The sequence below is a fragment of the Ambystoma mexicanum genome, chromosome 5p (assembly GCF_040938575.1).
Source record: "Ambystoma mexicanum isolate Mex_15411 chromosome 5p, UKY_AmexF1_1, whole genome shotgun sequence".
Lineage (NCBI taxonomy): Eukaryota > Metazoa > Chordata > Amphibia > Caudata > Ambystomatidae > Ambystoma > Ambystoma mexicanum.
In genome coordinates, this window is record NC_090930.1 from 471,646,646 (window position 1) to 471,667,084 (window position 20,439).

The window sequence follows — 20,439 nt, forward strand, 5'->3', positions numbered from 1 at the left end:
TTGCATATGAGACTGCATTTTAATGTTGGAGAAGTTAGAATTAGTATTTTAGCAATTTTAATAATGTTGGTCGGTTATGTATTATAATGTAGTCTCCATACATGAAGCATCCAAAAAAACCATGGTGCATTTCATTATTTGAACCTGGCAGCACACTAAGTTTTTCTATGTGTGCTCTGAATATCTGCAGTTTCAAATTGGGCTTGGCTGTTTGTAAATCCTGTACTTTGCATACTACCAATAATAATATATATTATACTGGCAAAAGAAATGCTATATGTGCTGGCAATAAATAATGCTATTTTGGCAAAATGATATATATGTTCTTACAAGTCCGTTCTCCCTTTCCATGGAGGCCATTAAAACCAATATAAAAAAAAGTAAACAAAAAAATGGCCGCCATGGTAAGGTGAAGCTACTGCACGTAGTCCCTTCTCCCTTTCAATGGCGGCCAGTCACAGGGAGAAATCGGGACGTTGCGGAGGCTTGGAGCCTTCTAAGGCAGGTAAGGCCCGGGCGAACGCCAATGAGCTTGCATTTTACAAGCTCACTGACTGTTGCCGGCTACTAATACAATGTATCAGTGTTGCATGTTTCCAGCTCAAGCATGTTTTTGTTAATTATCTTTTGGAATTGTTCACTGTGCCACATGCTGGTACCTTTGGAAGCTTAGACGGCAAGAGAGCACTGTTAAAAGGTTTCAAGCAGGTTGTCGCAACCTGATTGTATAAATAAGTGTACCATACACAGGCCTGGGGAGGAACCTCTGAGCCAGAGCAGTTCTTCATTGCAGTTGGCAGCCATGTTCATCCAGGCTGTGTGTATTACTTCTATGGAATTCCTTTTATAGGCAGAAAGTATACAATTGGGAAGTGCGCATGTTCCTACTACTACTTGGTGCGCTTAGGGTGCACCACTTTCTCTTACAGACTGATATTCTTTTGTCTTTCTACTGAAGTGTAGTCTCCCTCCAGATAAGGCCAAGCAGGCAAATAACTTCTGCTCTAAACCTTGGTCTGGTGCCTGTAATGTTTCAAGTTGCGGGAGCTAAGATACAAACTTGAGCGTACATTACCTAAAGTTTTCACAACTGCACACATTTGTTATAGCATGTTGAGAAAGAAAGTGCATGTAAATTAGAATCTTTACTGCCTGACCAGGCTTTATCTTGTCAAACAATTCAGCCTTGTACCAGTATGTAATATCTCTCTTTATATAAAGCAAAACATCTGTTAGTTTGTTCCTTATACAATTCCACACAGTGACACCAATCTGCACCAAATTTGTCATAGTTACCTGTTAGGACCCTCTGGACATTACTGGCTACATGACCTTTGGACACACCACCCCTTACCCTGGATTTCAGCCCCTTCACATTGGCGAAAATGGCAAAACATCAATGTGGTCATAGAAGCACCGGCTTAAGCTTATTTTAAGCATCTCAACGTGAGGAACAAAACTGAAAGTTCCCTTTGGAACCTTGAAAACTACATTTCAAGGTCCTAGGATGCATCGTTACTGAGATATTTGCACCACAGCGCACAGCTGCTCACCAGATTAATTTTGATTTTGTATACTTTCTATGCTTTTCTTTTTCCAGATGCCTCCCAAAAAGGCAAAATCAATTCGACAAATCAGTACAAAATCAAAGACAGTGAGATTATTAAGAGCCTGTCTACAGAGACTGTCCATTGTAAGGGTACCTTTTTCTAGTATTATATATATATATATATATATGTATCCCAGATTGTGGACATTTGGTAACATATACATGTTTTAAACACAATGCACACTCTTAAGACAGGCAGAGCAATGAGAGCCAGTTTAAGCTTATACAAAATATGAAGTAAACATAGTTTCTCTGCTCGCAGCAAAGTCCTATCACCTTCCCCCCAAAGGGAGTCACAGTGAAAAAACATCAGGAACATAAGATTTTTAACTTCATTGCACAAGAAACAGATTTATCTGCACCTCCGTAGGTTTAACTAGTTAAATTCAATTCTGCACACAACATGGATGAACATTAGTTCTGTTAATTGGCACCCTGAATTCATCACTCCTTAGCAATACTTCATTCTTTTCCCACACTTCTATTTTCACCTCCCTCACAACTTTTATGTTTCTCCACTTCTCTTTTTCAGTTCCTTCTACCACCTGTACCATCTTCTCCTTGATGTTTCACCCCATTTATATCCTTCCAGATGTTTTACCACCCGTCTTTTAACAAGTCTTTTAACAACTCTATATATCTTTTCTCTATCTTGTTCTCTTTTCTTGTCCACCTTTCCTATTCTGATGGTACTTCCCTTTGGGTATTTCTCCTCCTACCCCTCAGCGCCTTGCCTCTCCTATGCTTACTTTCCCTCCATAGCCTTTAGGATCTGTTTGCTTCCAGCTATCTGGGTCATTTTCTTACCAAACATCTGTTAATTCTTTCTCCTCAGGCCCCTAGTTCTTCTCTCCCAGCCCTCTTAGTCTCTTGATTCCCTACCCCCTTGGCCTGGTGTAGACCACCCCTGCAAGCTCCTGTGTCCTTCTTGCACCAGCCTTCTGGGACTCTCTTCCAGCCTTATATCTCGTGCTCACTTTCGACCACAGGAACTCTCCTCTGGTTTCCTGACCCCTGATCTGGCTCCAGCGAGCTAATTATCCAGTTCCTTCTGAAGCTATGTCAGCATCTCCTTCTCCATTTAGTTTTGTTTGCTCCAGCTGGTTAAAAGTTAGCTCATCCTCTAACTCCCACTGCTATCTGGCACAGGCCCTGCTTTGTATAGGGCATTGGCGCAATCTTCTAACCTCCCTCTGGTGTTAGGGAATTCAGGTGTGTTTCTTTAGGTAGATGGGATGGGGATTGGCTGATGAGCCCCTCCCGTGGCAATGGCATAGCACCCTGATGTGGTCCTTGAGGTTGGCTTGTCTCTCATTTTGGATGGTTCTCTCTCTGCCTGCCACACTGTGACCCTGCTTCGGAGAGGTGACTGATGGATTGATCATGTTCTACCTCCTGGTTTAGTTTTAAACAAAACAAAAAAGGGGGGCCACGCTAATGACAACGCCAAGTGTTGTCACCATTTATACTTGTTTTACAATACATTCTTATGTGCACAGAGGTCCCAGAGAGTGTCTTTGAGTATAAAGATTGTTTAATACAAAGAATAAATAGTGCAGTTTTTCTTTTTCATTTTTCAACACATAAAAAAGGCCTGAAACCAGTGTTCCAGGGGAACACATACAATCAAATTATATACAATTAGTTGAACGAAAACAAGAAAACAAGAAAATAATTGTAACAAAACTGTGAGGTGTTACAAGGTAGACTGAATGCTACTCTAAAACTGCTACAGGGTAATTCAATACCCTGGAGAGTTATATTATTGTCATGATTAGTCTGTCTGCCTATGTGAGAGTGAAATATCAAACTGCTGAACAATGCTCCTGTGTATTATAGTTAGTCAAGCATTGATGCACATTTCAGCGTGCCGGTAGTTGTGGCATCCATGTGAAACCTTCCTCAGGGCAGGTGAAGCTTGTGACCCTAGGTGGGGCAGAGAAAGAGGTGTATATATCAACAATCAATACTCAAATTGGACACACTCAATCTATACATTGTCAGCTGATAACCTTCATTGGAAGAATCCCACAAAATACTCACCCTGTACTGCAGACAGAACTGTAAGGGATGTGTGGTATTCTCTTCCAGAACAAATGGGTGTGCATATGTTGTGAAGGCACCACCCACTATTGGACCACAGGTGTACCCCAGCAAATGCTCAAGGTCACTAGAAAAATAAATAAAAGTAGGGCCTAATTAAACCCATGTTTTTGCATGTGAACAATTATATCTTGTGTGCTTCCATGCAAGGTAGTAAACCCATAGCGTGCCACTTGTTAATGACTATTAACAGAAGATTAGACACATAGAGGAGGTACCTGTGGTGCTGGTAAATGGAGCCCAATAATGTGAGTTAGTTGTCCATAAACCTGCTTGAATACATGGTTTTTACCAACCAGCAGTGGTGTTCTGTATTGGGCTGAAATAAAAGGAAATAGTCTTGTTGAATGTTTAACTGACATACCCACCCAAGTGAGGGACAACATGCAGCAAGGCCTGCTCCATGGGGTTGCTACTTCGCATTTCCCTTAAATGGGAAGGTGGCAGGGTGATGAGCACCTACCACCGCACATGGCATGGTAGGGGTGAGAAAAAAATCCCCTCATCTGGCCCGAGCCCAGCATCACCTGGATTTTGGCTTACCAGGCGCCCTTGTTAACCCTGCAATGTCATGCAAAGGACTTTCTCAGAGGGCACTATACATAAATCAAGGACAGCAAGTCCCAGAATGCAAAGATTACAAGGTTCAGGGTCCTCAGCTCCTTACAAACAGACCAACAATATAGATATAAAGGTGGTAGGATATCTTCTCACCTTCAAACCAGTAAATAATATAGTTTGCATCTACTGGAAAGTAAAATATGTGACTACCTCAGTTATGCAAGACCAGCGTCTTGTGAATTTTGAATGGCCAGATCTCTTGGCCATAACTAAGAATGATATGTCCAAATGCCACTCTTAAGTACAGTAAGGCAACCCTGAGCCCAGTGAGCTAGAGGCAACTGTGTTGACTCTGTACTGCAGATTAATTTCCCTTAAAGTACAACCTGATACGCACACATACTGGACCTCTAATAGATTATAGCTCAAGTTAAAGAATACTACATCTGTCAGAAGCCATCTGGTATGGGAAAGGGAGACACTTGAGCAGTGGCTAGTCACACTTGATCCACCACACATTGCTACCGCCAACTTCAATTAGTCCATGTTTTTGCCAATAATAATAAAAACAGAAAATGCAACAGTGTTCACATTCCCCGGTATGTTTCTACAATGGCCAGGAGCACAGCATAATGTTGCCATGGCGTGAGATATAGGGTGGAAGCAAAGCTGCCTACTCCGGCACTACATACAACTGTTGATAACTGCATCCACGCTGTGCCCCCAATGCAATTTTAAAGCAGGCTTACTGAGATTTTATGATGCACGTCCTAAGAAAAGAAAATACACTGTGGCCTTGTTGAGTGAATAAAAAAATGGGCTTGTGTTCTGGGCATGTGCATACAATCTACTGTTGCAAAAAGTGCAGTGATACACTATCATTTTTGATTTTGTGTACAATTATGTTCTGGGATACTCAGGGTCATACTGTGGTCGGCCATCCAGGGTCTGCTGGAATGTTCTGTAAATATAGTATACTGTTCTATTTTTTTCAGTTTTCCACCGATGTTGTGCCAGTAAGAAATGATATGCTCATTCCCGAAATGCTACCTTTGCATAATATGCAAGATATCACCAATTTCACTTGTATGTGATAGTTCTAGATCACCATGCTACTGATCACTGATGCATCTTTTTGCATTTTCAATGTATACACTACTGCACTACCTTTGCTGTGGTATTTTGTACTCCTCGATGTTACTTGTACTAATCATGATGGGCAAATATTAGTACTCCTCACAGTAGACTACTGACAGTGATCTTCCCATGAGTGTCCTCATTATGATAAGCAAATCATTAATATGTCACTATGTGCAGATGCTTCTAAAACAGGAGATGGATAATCTTTCTCTTTAAGGAAGTTGGGGTGGGCAGAGATCCTATACAATATGCATGGAGGATAATGCAAGAGGGTGGAGACTCTAATCAGCTTTGTTGTAGAGCATTTATCTTTAGAAGGTTGGTGATTTTGATGGTCATGTCTAATGTTAATTTATAGGCAATTTTTTTTATTTTCTGCAGGTATGTCCCCTGGAACTATGATAATGGACTCTTAATTGAGTTTAAAACAAATACATACATACATTACTTTATATTTTGATACTTCAAATACTTTACAATCAATAGGTAGCAGTAGTAATGTTGGGAGGACACCTTGAATATATGAGGAACGTGTGTTGGACGGAGGTGGAGGAACCTTTGCTGGACTAAGCATAGAGGGGTGCTAGCAAGGAGGCACAGTGGGATTAAACATTTGTCTCTACATCCTAAAGAATACATTTGTCTTCTTATTGCAATGCAGAATGTTGATCACTTCTGAACCTTGAGTTGAATATGGACAGAGTTGTATTAATCAGCGTAAGAGTCAAGGATGCCTTGTTGTCCAACCAATAAAAGTTAATCTTTGAAACCATTGCTGACACTGTTCAAAACTGACCAACTATTCTAACAATGTGTGTACTTTCTCATCCAGAGAGTGTTTGCAGATGCTTACACATTATCTTCTCATTCTCTTGTTTGGTAGATGAGCACCTGTTCTTTTCTCTTCTGGAACTATGCGGGTGAGAGACATGTGGTCCCAAGAGTAGGTACTGGGTGCAAGGTGGTTTTAGAGTTAAACCCATGCAAATGTCTTGTACACAGGGATGCAGTGATGTGGGATGAGGTGCCATAGACAATTCTCTCATGAGCAGAGATGTCATGCAGTGTTTTCAATGGTGACGGATGAGTACAACAGTCATGTTGAGTGTCCAGGGGAGTAGGAGGTGCATTGAAAACACTGCAGGTATTATGCATTGAGGATAAGGCAGTCCATGGAGAATTGGCAGTAATCTTTGAGGGTGCTGGGGTGACAGGCATGGAAGGCTGGGATAAAAGGTATGAGTTGTTCCATCTTTGGTTCTTGCTTGATGAAACAGTATTTATCAAAAAGGGCACTCCTGCCAGCTGCCGTTTGAGCTTAGCAGTCAGCACCCAAGACACTGCTATACAGTATCTTTTAAGAAACATGCAATCTTCCTCGGGAGGTGAAAATGGCTGAACAGTTCATTGTGTATCCTCTGCATCCAGAATCATTGGGTAGCCCTGCAGGTGCTTGGTTCTTTTTCAAGCACCCACAAGTTCATCTCCTGGAGTGAAAGCACTCTCCCATTCAGCGTCTGCTTTCTCCTGCATCTGAACCACATTTGAAACATCATTGAGTAAATTGGAATATTTGTATTGCCACTGCTCTTTCTTTGACTCAATAGTGTCAACTAGTGGCTTAGTTGGCAGTGCCTCTTCTCAGATGTTTTCAAGTAGAAGCTCAAGCACTGGTGGTGGCAGCCAAGCTGTTTCTGCTAAAGAAAATAAACATGGAGCATGTCACTACATTATAAAGAGATAGTTTAATGGAAATACAGACTAGCTGAATCAGAGTGTGTTGTACTGAGAAGTGCCTCCCTATTCATCAAAGGAAAAGTCTGTGTTTTGCTAAACTCTGAATTGTCAACAAGAAATGTAGAGCCTAATAAAACTGGGCAAACATTTTCTGTAAACAATAATAACACCATTCCTTCTTGTCCTCCTTTTCTCTGAACGGCAAGAAATCTACCAAATACATTCTAATTGTTCAGAATAAATGTGAAATAAATCACTGTGATGCAACAGTGAATGAAGTAAAATAACTTATATACATAAAAACTGAATAATTACATGTTGAACTGTTAGAAATAATAGAGGACTTATACCATGTTATTCCCTGTATTACAAATAGCATCATTCTAAGATTGGCTTTTCATATACTTGTTCTTGTCTGTTCTTCATGTAAAACTTGTGACACAAGGTAACTTGAATTTAATGTTTCACTCATACAAAAAAATGCAGTAGTCCACGGTGGTCACGAGTTAAGTAATCATGAAAAACAGAAGTACCAGCCTTCACAAAGGAAATCATGAGAACAGATTATATCAATAGAATAACATGCTCAAGGCCAAATAAAATACAGAAAATCGGTCTAATGGTCAATTTCTCCATGGTCCTTTTGCTGATAAAATACGGCAGGTGGTCACATGATGGAAAGGCCTGGTTGAGAGACAAAGGATACAGTTCTGCTTAAAACTTCAAAATGGAAATTAGCTAGCTAACAAGTCTTTCATCTGTGCCTTAGCTTAAACTAAGAGCTCCCTGACCACGGCTCTCATGATTCACTATACTGACACACGGTTTTCAATTGCAGAGCTTGACAGACATTAAGTTGGCCAATTTCAATGGCATTATTTGTTGCTTAAAACATGATTGTGGCTATAACTGTACCATCCTTAGGTTGTTATAAAAACATACACTTTCTGATATTTTGCGAGAGTCTTCCTTTCAGAAGGAGACCAAACACAATATACTAATTCTTAAGGAATAAATCATATACATATTAATAACTTTCAGAATTTGTTTTTCTCTAACTAATGCTGCATGCCCCTGAAGTCTGCATGATCATGTGTATCTAGAAATCCACATCACATTAATGGGGAAATTACCTTTTCAGACTTATGTGAGAAAATATGAATTTGAATCCAGATTGTTCTGAATACACCCCTGTCACATATTCAATGTTTTTTTGTTTTGGACCTATCACATTGAGGGGTGAATTATCTGGGGGTGTTAATGTTATCCAGTGAAAAAGTTGCCAAGGAAAAAATGTCACCAAGGGATGCTATTTAGCCAATTTTGCAAGCTTAATAAAAACAAGCACTTCCCCAAGTATTCTAGGACTGGAGTTTAAACTAGAAAAATAACACCAGTCCTATAATATGTTGTAGAAGGCGTTTTAGGTTTCAGAAAAATCCCCTCACTGGCGACATTATCCCGATGACTTTATCAGCTAGAACTGTGACAACCTGTTCATCCAGACAATGGGGAGCTCAACCAATCAGAATTGGTGATCAATCAGATATGGTGATGTAATATGACACTCTGTAGGAAAATGTAGAGATGATTTATGTTGACACCCACAAGAGAGAGGACTGGGAGTTTGAAAGCTGCTGAGGAGGAATCTCTGTCAAAATAGATGAGTGTTCAGCTGGGATAATATCTTGAGAGGAGAGAGGCCATGGTCCTTGTCCAAGAGGAATCTTGAAGCAGACTTTAGCCGAAACTGACCTAATTTCCCTGAGGCAGATAAACCAGAGAGCGGAAGGGCTTAGCTGACTGTGAAGATTAACTTAAAACTGTGAGGGTCTATCCTGGCTCTGTGACTTAAAAGAGCAATCCAAAAGTGATATTTAAACCCACTGCAAATAGATATATGCCCTCTAGTATCATTTCTCGGCTACATCCCTGGAATGGGAGGAACAGTGAGGGGTGCCCCCGAGGGATTGATCCCAAACAGAATGCTTTAGCATTTTATTGTGAAATGCACCTTGCTTTCTTAATATAAAGTTAAGTGAGATCTGATTCAGTGCAGAACAAATAGCATTTCAGTGAATTGTGCGCAGTATCTTGTAAACCTTAGCCAAGTAAATTGAACCCCATATTATGGGACTATAAATCAATGCATAGTGCTCCAAGGCCTGACAGAGAGTTAATAAACCAAGACCTGTGAAGGATTTCATTTAAAAATACACCCATTGTGATAAAATGGAGCTTAGTTAAGCACTTACATTCCATAGACAATGATGTAAACTTAAATGAACATTCAAACCTCATACATGATATAGCGCAGAGAAGGTAGGACCCTGTACTAGATAAACCTAATAAGTAAAGTGAAGTGGGAATGATACTTATGCTTTCAGAAAATGACAAAAACATGTTCCTAGATTTCAGAGATTAAGAAACATTCTTTGCATTCTAAAGATTATCTGATATCAATGATTGCCGTTGTCATTGGAGAAAATAAGCAATTTTAAAAAAAATGATCACACTGGCCAACAAGAAGCAATGCCAACATTTTAACTTCAAATACATCCTGTTTCTTGTCACAGAGTTTTGGGGTGAGATTGTATACTAGGGGGTGTTAAATCAGAGGGTGCACCATAGCAGAGCAAATGTTATATCCACAATAAATCAGAGAATTATTACAGTTTGGACAGTATGCAGAGCAAGAGAAAACATTTCACAGGAGTGTGAAGGTTAAATGATCACCTCCGACATGGGGCCAGCATGCACTTTGCAAATGTGCATTTCTTGATAGGGCTGGTTTACCTCTCATCCTTCACAAGTCCATAAATGGAGTGAAATTATATAAGGCAATAATAACACCTGTACTTGCCTAAGAAATAGAAAAAGTAATCTGGCATTAATCAATATATGAGAGCACACATTATTAGAAGTCAGGTGCTTTTGGGTGGGAATCCAATTTTTTTTATTTATTGTGTACTTCTGTAAAAAAAAAAAACTGTCCACACCTAAGTCACAAAGACAATTTCATAAATGACATACAAAGACAAAAACATTTTAAAACTATTATTTCCTAAAATTAATCAAATCACACAATTCTTCCATTCTAAAAAAAAAAAACACCTTCATAGAAAGCCAGCAGCATGTACTTCCCTATTCCCTTAGCAGCATTCCAAACTGACACCATACATCTCTCAAGGCTGCTAATAGTATCATTGAAGAACTTGTCATACAATATGACCAAAAGGCTTAATTTTCTACATTAATCATATTAAATAAAAATTTGTCGTATCCTTTACAGTGTAGACCTATCAACCTAGGACACTGCATCAATACACGCCTACCAGTTTGAATAGCCTGATGGCACTTTCTACATATCCTCTTTTCTCGGGGGGATACTGAGTCTGGCCACAATTATAGCTCATACTGGGAGCTGGTTTAGTAGTAGGCACAAAATAAATCACAGCGATGAGTACGGTACTACACACAGATAACTGTGTTTTCTGTAATGGGAATGCTTGAGAAACATATTGTTAATACGTATATTGAAATGCCAAATACTCGATATTACAATCACCAGTCCCATATGTAGGCCTTTTTCTTGAGGTTATCAATCATACAACTCAAAATTGCACCCTCCTCTGGCTGCCACTCTATAGTTGGATGAAAGTTCTCTCACTCCTTCCTAAATCTGCACAGGCAATCGTGACTATCTTAATTACCATAAAACATTAATCCCGTTTTAGTCAATGGAAATGGAAATGTCTTTGGAAGCAGATAGAGGTTTGCTAGGAGAGTGAATCCACTGAAAGGCATTGGGCTTGCTGGTAGATAGGAAATAAGACCAAATCAAGTGGCACGCTTGAAAATTAGGATGACGCGATGTGTAGTCCTTGGTGGATAATACAAATATAAATATGTGTGTTTCAATGGTTTTGTGTTGCTCGTTTGTTAAAAATAGTCACTGGTAAAAAACACACAACAACTCTGTTGCCATATCAAACTTTTCCTATGCTCATAAATGGAGTACTGTTTTTTAGAAGTGTAGGAGCCCAGAAAGTGAAACACTTTAAAGTAACTTTTGACTGGTCAATGGATTGGGTTGTTAGAAATATAATTCCATGCCACTCCTATGTGGTTCGTAATGAAGTTTATACTGCTGTATAGTAACTCAGAACTGGCAAGGAATATGACTTTAATCTTCCTTAGAGGCATTACAAATGTCTTGACCTTGAAGGTAAGTCTGTGTAAAAATTTCATGTTTGTCCACGGCGGGTGGCTTGGCAGCCCCGCAGCCAATGAGGAGGCTCGAAGCAGGGCCATCCCCGCTCCGAGCCACCCCACGTCTAAGAACATGCCTTTGCCCCCCAACAGGGACTCAGGTAATGTGGTAATGTTTTTTTTGTGTTCCCCTTTCCTCCCACCTCCCTGCCGTCCCCATCCCACTTACCTTCTGCCTCCTTTGTCCACGGCGGGAGGCGTGGAAGCCTCCAGCTGCATGGAGGCTCGAAGCGGGGCCATTTCCGCTCCGCACTTTCACAAAATTGGAGGCTACCATTGTCCGCCGCTGGGGTTTCTGGTGCGTCTTTTTTTTTCTGTTCCCTTTCTCTCCCTCTCCTCCCAACCCCACTTCCCGTCTTCTCTGTCGTCTTTCGGGAGCAGACGCGCTGGGAACATATCTGTTCCTAGCACGTCCACTCTCGATGGCCGCCATGGAAATGGAAAGCGGACTTAGTTTTCCCTTTCCCGGCAGCCATTTTCTAGGTCTTTTTTTTTTGTATGTCCCGAAACGCTGCACGAGACAGAAAAAAGTGCTTTTAGTGCCCGGTCACGCAGATCATGCAGGCCGTGGAACTAATAGCAACATGCCCTTCGCAGCGGGGGCATTACCGAGTCAGGTAATGCCCCGGGGCCTTCGTTAAGTATAACTATGGGCCCCGGGGCATTACCTGACTCAGTAATGCCCCTGCCGCTCTGGGCATATTGCTTAAGTAAATGTACCAGAAATTTCAACTGCACATATGTGCCTTGCTTAGTGAAATGATTGAAACTGCTTGACATGGTGCTTTGTTCCTTTCCTTACTGGTCTACCCTACTTTCTGGTGGAATGTACTGTTGTCTTGCAGAATTGAGAGACAGGGTTTGGAAATGCTGGTCGGTTATAAGCTGCTGTGTCACCAACAAACCGCACAGTTCGATATGTTGGCAGTATGCGTGGTGCATGGGCTAAAAGAGTGATGCATAGATAACCTGGGGTGTAAAGAAAAGATCAGGGGACCTGCCCCAGTGAAGCCAGTAGGAGGTGGAGAGGCTGTGTGCGCTTTCATGTGCTAATTAATTCCTAAGTATGCATGCATTATAGAATTTAGACTAGATTTTATGAACTCCTTGTTAAGACAGGCCAAGGGACCAAACTGATTATCTGCGGTGTCAAAATTAAAACTTGGTATGTAGTCATAACATCGTCTGAAAAAAAACATTGGCCCTTTTTAACCAAAACTCAAGCAGACACAACCTACATACATTGCAATTGATTTTTGTTTCAAACAGTGTGTTTGTTCTTACCTGGGTTTATGTACAGTAAGTATAATTGAAGGTTGAAAAGTGTTACCATAAAATATCAAAGCACATAATTTGCAGGCCATGCATGCAACTGCTTATTACATCGTAGCACTATCAATCATAGATAATACGATCGATGACGTAGGTATAGGATGTGTATTAAGAGTGGAAAAATTAGTTGATTTCCTTGAATTTCCTAACTAGGCAGAACTAATTACGCCTGATAATGGCTGAACCTAGCGAGGGACATCCTGGCTCAGAGATGAACTGTTCTCACTGACTGACTATACGACTGCAGGATTGTTGGTTGTAAATATAGCATTGTACATTAAATCTTTTTCTGTGGAGGGCACTGTCCACTCCTCGGGCAATCGAAGGTAATAATGAGAGTTTATCTCTGATGATCTATGCCATAAGCGCTCCGAGGGAAGCTGAGAAGCCTACACTAGAAATTGAATAGGAACTGTGAGACACGCGTAGCAGAATTACTGCTGTCCCTGATTGCTCTGGGCGGAAGGAGACTAAAGAATGACTGAGCTCAAATTACAATCTGAAAGAGCAGCAAGATAAATTACGGAACAGAGCGCCTATGAAATGAGAAATGCTGTAGTTTGTGCACAAGGATCTCTGGTATTTTTCAATGGCTTTATCGAATAGTATATTTCTTTTCATTTCCATGGTTCTTGCTTATTTTAAGTATGTGTCCATGTTTTGGGAAATTTTATGAAGAGAGCGGTCTGGTCACCCCCACGTTGGAATATATTTGTTTAACAACCTGGCAAGGAGATGATTTGATTTACAGTGAGTTGTACAAATACGATCACTACCACCCCCATTACATTGACACTTACATAAAACAAATATGAAATGCCAAAATGCAGCCGTTAATTCTAGTGTTTGTTGTGTTGAGAAAATGTAATGTAACATAATGTAAGAGTCATATATAGTGCAATTGCTTTTATTTTGGTGGGCTTTTTCCACATGACACTTTAGGGGGAAGGAGTAAGGAAAGGGAATGTACACATCCTGAATTATTGATGGCTGCAGTCAGGACACGCAGCTATCTGGGTGCTGCTATGTGTACATGTAGTTCCTGATGACAATTGCGGTATCTGTATGTCCTGAGGAGCTCAGTTGTTAGTATCCTTGCTAACAATGCAGTTATGCCTGAAGAGTGGGTGTCCTGGAAAATGTGCGGTCTATCTGTGCTGGGGTTTGTAGGATATTTTGTCTTATTGGGGTAAATTTGTGGTTTGGCGGTATTTTCTTACTGTCGAAATATGAGCGGTAGGTTGGTGGAAAGTTAGACTTGCATTTACATTGGGTTTGGCCTCATATTATTTTAGTGACCATACCTTGTTATCTTATATTGGGGAATCTAGTGATATATTGTTTGTGGTATTTAGTGGTGCGAATAGTTTTCTTCCCTATATTAACCCCATCATAAAAACAAAACCTTCCTTTCTATTAGAGTACCTGCCAGCGGTCTATAGAAAGCTTTGGGCCTATGCACGTGATGGAAACACAACAATTTATTCAGAGTGCCACCTACAGGTTGTGGCCGGTATCACTGGCTTTTTTACATCCAGTGATCTATGCCATAAAGTATTACTGGCTCATTGATGTCCAGTAATCTATATATCATCTCAGGTTACCCCCCCATCATCATGCAATGAAGACACACACACGCACTAAACTGCTTTATCACTGAATATTATTAGCTTCTTTTGGATTGTTGTTTCATGTGCAGTGGTAAATTGACAAATGCACTACTGAACAAAATGAATCTCCCCTGTGTATTTACATAAATTCACAGATGCAAAAATGACACAAAACCATTTATGTTCATAAATACTTATTATTTGGAACCTTATTCACATATTAACAAACCTTACCATGGATACATTGCATCATCATCTGAAATACAATAAAAAAGAGAAAACAAGCCTTTTAAAACATGGTTAATTTTTCCCCATTCTGAACATGGCCAACAAATACATGCAGTGACTTCCCTGCCTTTCTACGCTGTTCTAAAGCTCAGCCATTCATGCGGCATTTAACAGTATCCTCACTTGTACTTATCTCCTTACCAAAAGTGTTTCTATGAAGTCCCCCACACAACCTTGTTTCACTTGCCTCACAAAGACAGGCCCAGTCAGCACAAACGGCTCCTGTAATCTTGTGTGTCTGGGAAGCACGGCGAGAAACTCTCAAGCCAGCGCTCTGTGACACCTTGGACTTCTGTCTTCACAGCCCAGTCTCCACGAAACAAATCCCCTCTGTAGTTTTTGCCATTAGCAAAACTCGGATCATTTCCATGTTGACGTGGAATCTTCAGACACTTTCCTCCAATCAGGTTAAAAGCATGCTTTCAGCAATACCCTTCACTTTTTTAACAATGGGATCCTTGCTCACTGAGCAAATGTTTCAATTTTATTTCCTGCCACCTCTTCCCCTCTGCTTTCTGCAAACTAACACAGAAAACAGAAAGAGAAAAAAATGCCAGTGTGCATTTGAAAACGAATTATAGCAGTGCTACCAAAATATGTATTTTCACCTCTTTTTGCACATGAATACATTATAATGTTAGAGAAGTTAGAATTAGTGTTTAGTAAATGTTAATTAAATTAGTCAGTTATATAATTAATGTAGTCTCATATATAAGGCATCACAGAAAAATTGGTGCATGTTATTCTCTGCAGTTTCAAGCTGGGCTTGGCTGTGTTATAAATTCTGTACCTTGCATGCCACCAGCACCATATTCACATGTTATACTGGCAACACAAAAATAACTATATGTGTGTGCCATATTACTGCTAGCAACAACAAAAAAATTGCCACTGCATTTGCAATAAAAAGTATGTAAAGGTTATGTATTTTCTTACAGGTTTTTGGGGTTAGAAGTGTTGCAGAGATGGGCAGGGAGGGGACTTAACGGCTCTGCCCGGCTTAATCCCCGCATAATGAGAAGACCTAGAAAAGGTTAGGCTGCAGTGTATGAGGCCAATGCATTTAGTGAGTGGTGGGAAGAGTAAAAGTTGAGTGGGCTAGTGGAATAGTGAGGGAATCTTGAACTGAAGGTATTTATCAGGTGAGAGTCTAGGCTATCTTTGGTGCAGCTCCTATGTAGATAATGGAAATGTGTGACAGTTCAGGTGTGTTCAAGTTTTCCTTGGTCCCATATAGAAAATTGTTTGTGGAGAGGTCTCGATATCCCCTGTTCATTGTGGAAGATGACACCGACCTGGTAGGGTCCAACCACCATGGGCCACCTAACAGAAGTTTTGGGGTAGAGGAGAAGACTCCAACTCCTGTGTCGATGTGGAGGGCTCTAGAAGAGACTGCATTGATTGTAACCAACTCTTTGATGCAACAGTCCTATCCCCAGCATGGGCCTCTACTGCAGTTGTGATATTGTTGTCCCATATCTGCTATGAAGAGTGCATAGGCAAGACCATTCTGATTGAGTGTGTCCTTGGGAGTACTCATGTCTGCACTTTATGGGAGGTCTTGGTGTATGGACTACATAGTGGTTCGTTTGAGTGAGACCAAACTTGATTGGGTCAAGCTTTTTAAGTGTTTTAAGTGTATACGGACACTATTTTGTTTTTTGTGGCTTGGTAAACAGTCAGTTTTGAAGGGACTTCTTGAGGGCCACGTGGTCTTCCTAGGTGCATAGTTGCCTAGGTATATAGTTCCATTGGCTGGTTGCCAGAACTGAGAAGGGGAAGCTCTTCAGGAGGTTGACGTGTGGAACTGTTAGCAGAACCACATTCTATTGATTTAAGAATTGTGAAAGGCGCAAATGAGATGAACAGCTTCTAAATGTTTTTGGGCCGCTGCTGATGAAGGGGCAGTGAGTGATTTGGTTTTGAAGCTGTATTCTACATTTAACTGGAAGCCGATAGAGTGGCCGAATTGCCAAGGGTGATTTGTTTTCATCTTTCCAGTCTTAGTTGGTGCTTTGATGCTGACGTTTCTACTCTTTAAAGACAATGCAAATGTATTCTGGGAGGCACAGGTAAAGGCTGCTGTCCAGTTTTGAGAACCAATGCAATGACTGCCAGAGTTGAATGAATCAACGTTAGGTGTGGCATGATGCAGTGAATATCTATTTGTTGAAAAGAGCATATTTTGTTTACAGCTTAACTTGTAGTAAGATGGTGAAAGCCGTCCATAATAAATCTGTGGTTAATCACTGATGAGTTCAACTTGACACAGGTTCCCATTTCTCTGGACAAGGAATGTTTGTTGGGTGTGTTGAGTTTCAGTCACTTAGTTATCATTCATGCGTCTATCCATGAGAGGTAATTGACTAGGCCCAGTTGAGTTTGAGTTTTGGCTTTCATAAGTTTGTAGATAATTTGAGTCTCATCCACATAATTCTAGAGACCTGCATTGTTATGATTTCCAAAGAGGGGTCATGTAGATATACATGTTCTGACAGGCTGTACCCTTGAAGCTCAAATCTAGGTGATATTGCAGGGGGATTCATTTTAAGGGGCAATATAGTGTCAGGATATGTTGTCTATAATAACTGTTCTTACTGAATGGGTATCCCTAATTTAACGCTCCATGATATACTATCCCATTGCACAATTCTGAGATAGGAACCATATTGTATTTGGAACAAATGTCTGTTTTATTCAAATAAAATCACTTGAAAGGGGATCCCCTAACAGTCAAGAATTGCCATCTGGCAACTTGTGTATAGCCCTGGTTTTTGCAGGAAATTCAATTTTAGGAAGGGACATCTGCTTATCAGATTTCCCTTTCATAAACTCATGCCAAAAACATAGTGAACACTTGCATGCTGCTGTATCAGCAGCCTTATCTTTTTAATTTTATTTTTTAAATTTATTGTGATATGGTTTACAGCAAACATTACACAAAATTCCACTTTTGACAATACATTTAAACATATATAACATGTCATAGTTAAAAAAAAGACAATTTAGAATCATACAAGTTGAATTAAAACATAATTTAAAAAACAATGTAATGCTATAATTAGGGAAACGTTTTCTCCCCACATCAATCTAGCCCAGAATACATTATTAGAGAAAGCAGAGTCAAAGCAGTCAAGATCTTTAACGAAGCCAGTTCTACTCAAGTGAAAGTTAGAACGTGCAATGAGCCAATGTCGTAAAGTTTGCAAAGAGTTTGCGGAATTACAAAAGCTGCAATTTTATTTTTAATATTTATTGTGATATGGTTTACAGCAAACGGTACACATAATTCAACATTTGACAATGCACTTAAACATACATAACATTTCAGAGTTAAGCCAAGTTAGAATCATACAAGTCGAATTAAAACATAATTAAAAAAACAATGTAATGCTATAATTATTTCACTGTTTTCTTCCCACATCAATGTAGCCCAGAATACATTCTTAGGGAAATCAGAGTCAAAGCAGTAAAAATATTTAAGGAACCTGGTTCTACTCAAGTGAAGGTTAGGACATACAATGAGCCAATGTCGTAGAGTTTCCAAAGCAGCATTTCATTGTGGTACCTAATGCTTTTGAAGAGTTTCAGGGTTTCGTCAGTTCTATCTAAAACACATCTACAATGCACATATTTCACTACATGGAAAATGGGTTAAATACAAGGGAAGTTGATCTCTTTTCCGAAGAAATTTAGCATACTCAGAATACAAGGAATAGGTTTCTGGTGAATCAAGTGTCAACATCCAGTCATACCTGAAAAGTTAAATTCTACACCTCCAGGACAATGTATTAGTTCCTCATCAGATGAGCCAATACAGTCCAAAAGATCTTGCATTTTAAGTTTGAACAGGTTTATCAAATAAGTAGAAGAGTCCTCAACCATTGTACTTTAATTGTAATAAAGCACATTTTCAGGAGCTTGAATAAACATATTATAATTTAGCAGGTGTCTCCATAAGTAGTGAGATTGAAGAGATGTTAGACCCAGTTCATGACACATAATTGCATTTGGTATAGTAAGAGTAAGGCCCAGCACCTCATTCCATAATTGACCTTGAAGCACATTCAGATAATTGCCAAGATCAATAAGCAACACGTCAAGCCCATAAAGCAAGACTGGTTCAATCTTCATTTGATAGTATCTCAAAACAAGGAGAATAGAAAATGTACACACTTGTGAGAGCAAGCGCTCCATATGTGAGGTGAGAGGGCGAAGCTTGTCTTTCAAAGTAGCCTTCCACATTGCAATAGAGCAAGTGTTAGAGAGGTTATATCCCAAGTATCTTAAATAAGGGACACAATCTACTCTCTCACTTCCCAAGGCACATCACATTATGTTCGGTTTAGTGCTGCTAGGAAATATGACAACTTTGGACTTACACCCATTGGTCTGTAAGTTATTAACTGCGGCGTATTGTAGAAACAGATTTAATTGATGCTACAAGCCCAGGGCAGTCCTATCAAAAAATATCAAGTCGTCTGCAAATGCTAGTCAATGTAACTCTAAATGGCCTACCCTGACGTGTGAGATGTTAGTAGCCTGTCAGAACTTGCCAATATCACTAACATACACATTGAAAGTGTAGGTGCTGGTATGCAGCCTTACTTTAGACCAACTTCAGATGAAATTGATCTGGAGAGGGTACCTTCTCGAGTTGAACGGATCTTAAGTGGAGGTGTTCTTATGAAGTAGTGCAAAAAGCTGAACCAATTTAGGTGGAAGATTTTAGTTCAACAATTTGGTCCAAAGAATAGATTGAATTATGCAATCAAACACACAGGACATGTCTAAAGATGCCATGTAAAATAGGCCCTTTACGATTATGTTTGACATTGTAGAGTAGGTGGGCCAAAACAGTGGCATTGAGGGCTGTTCCCATGTTTTGTCTAAACCATACTTGAAATCGAGTCAGGATAGCCGATTGTCGCATTATTGAATTTAGATCTCTTAATAAGAGTAATGCAAACACCTTACTGATGGCTTCAATTAGTGCAATGAGTTTATAATTCTTTGCCAGGATCTTCTTTTTTGAAAATGGGAATAATAATCAATTGAGACCAGGAAGATGGAATTATATGTGTCTCAAAAATGTAATCAGAATATGCTTTTAGAAGAGGAATACACAAGGCTGGAGCTTTCTTTAGAACAAATGGAGATAGCTTCCTCCATCCATGGACATGAACCAGGGATCACAGGGCCCACGGTAGGGTCCTGTTGCCCTCACAAACCATTTTGCAGCTGAAATGTGTTCTTACAAAAATCAATCCAAGTGATTTCAGTAACTGGGCTATACATAGTGGAACCAGTAGATCCTATGGTTTTGTTTATGCAAGCCAAGAATTGGCCACCAGTTTGTCACAATATATTATACAGCACAAGCAAGACACAGAACTCATTTCCCTAGAATAAATGTGGCGCAAAATGAACCTGCTTTTTAGTTTTACAACCTAGATTCTTTTTTTAAGGAGGCCTCCAACCCTTCTCGCTCCCAACCTCCACAAGCACCCCGTGTCAGAGTAGACTAGGAAACAGGCCGGTGTGTTATCATTAATATTTTATTAATTTATGATGTAATGAGAAATTCAAAGAAACAATTACAACGCCACCAAGATGTAGCAGCACAAATTTCACAGTCCTTTTTGGTCAAGCAGCACACTGACACAACTGAACATGTACAGCACAAGGATTTACTTTTTACTTCTTTCACCACTACCATCAAAACAGTTCAAGACACCATGAAAATGAATGCAAGCCATAGGAAAGTGCATGCACACACAAAGGATT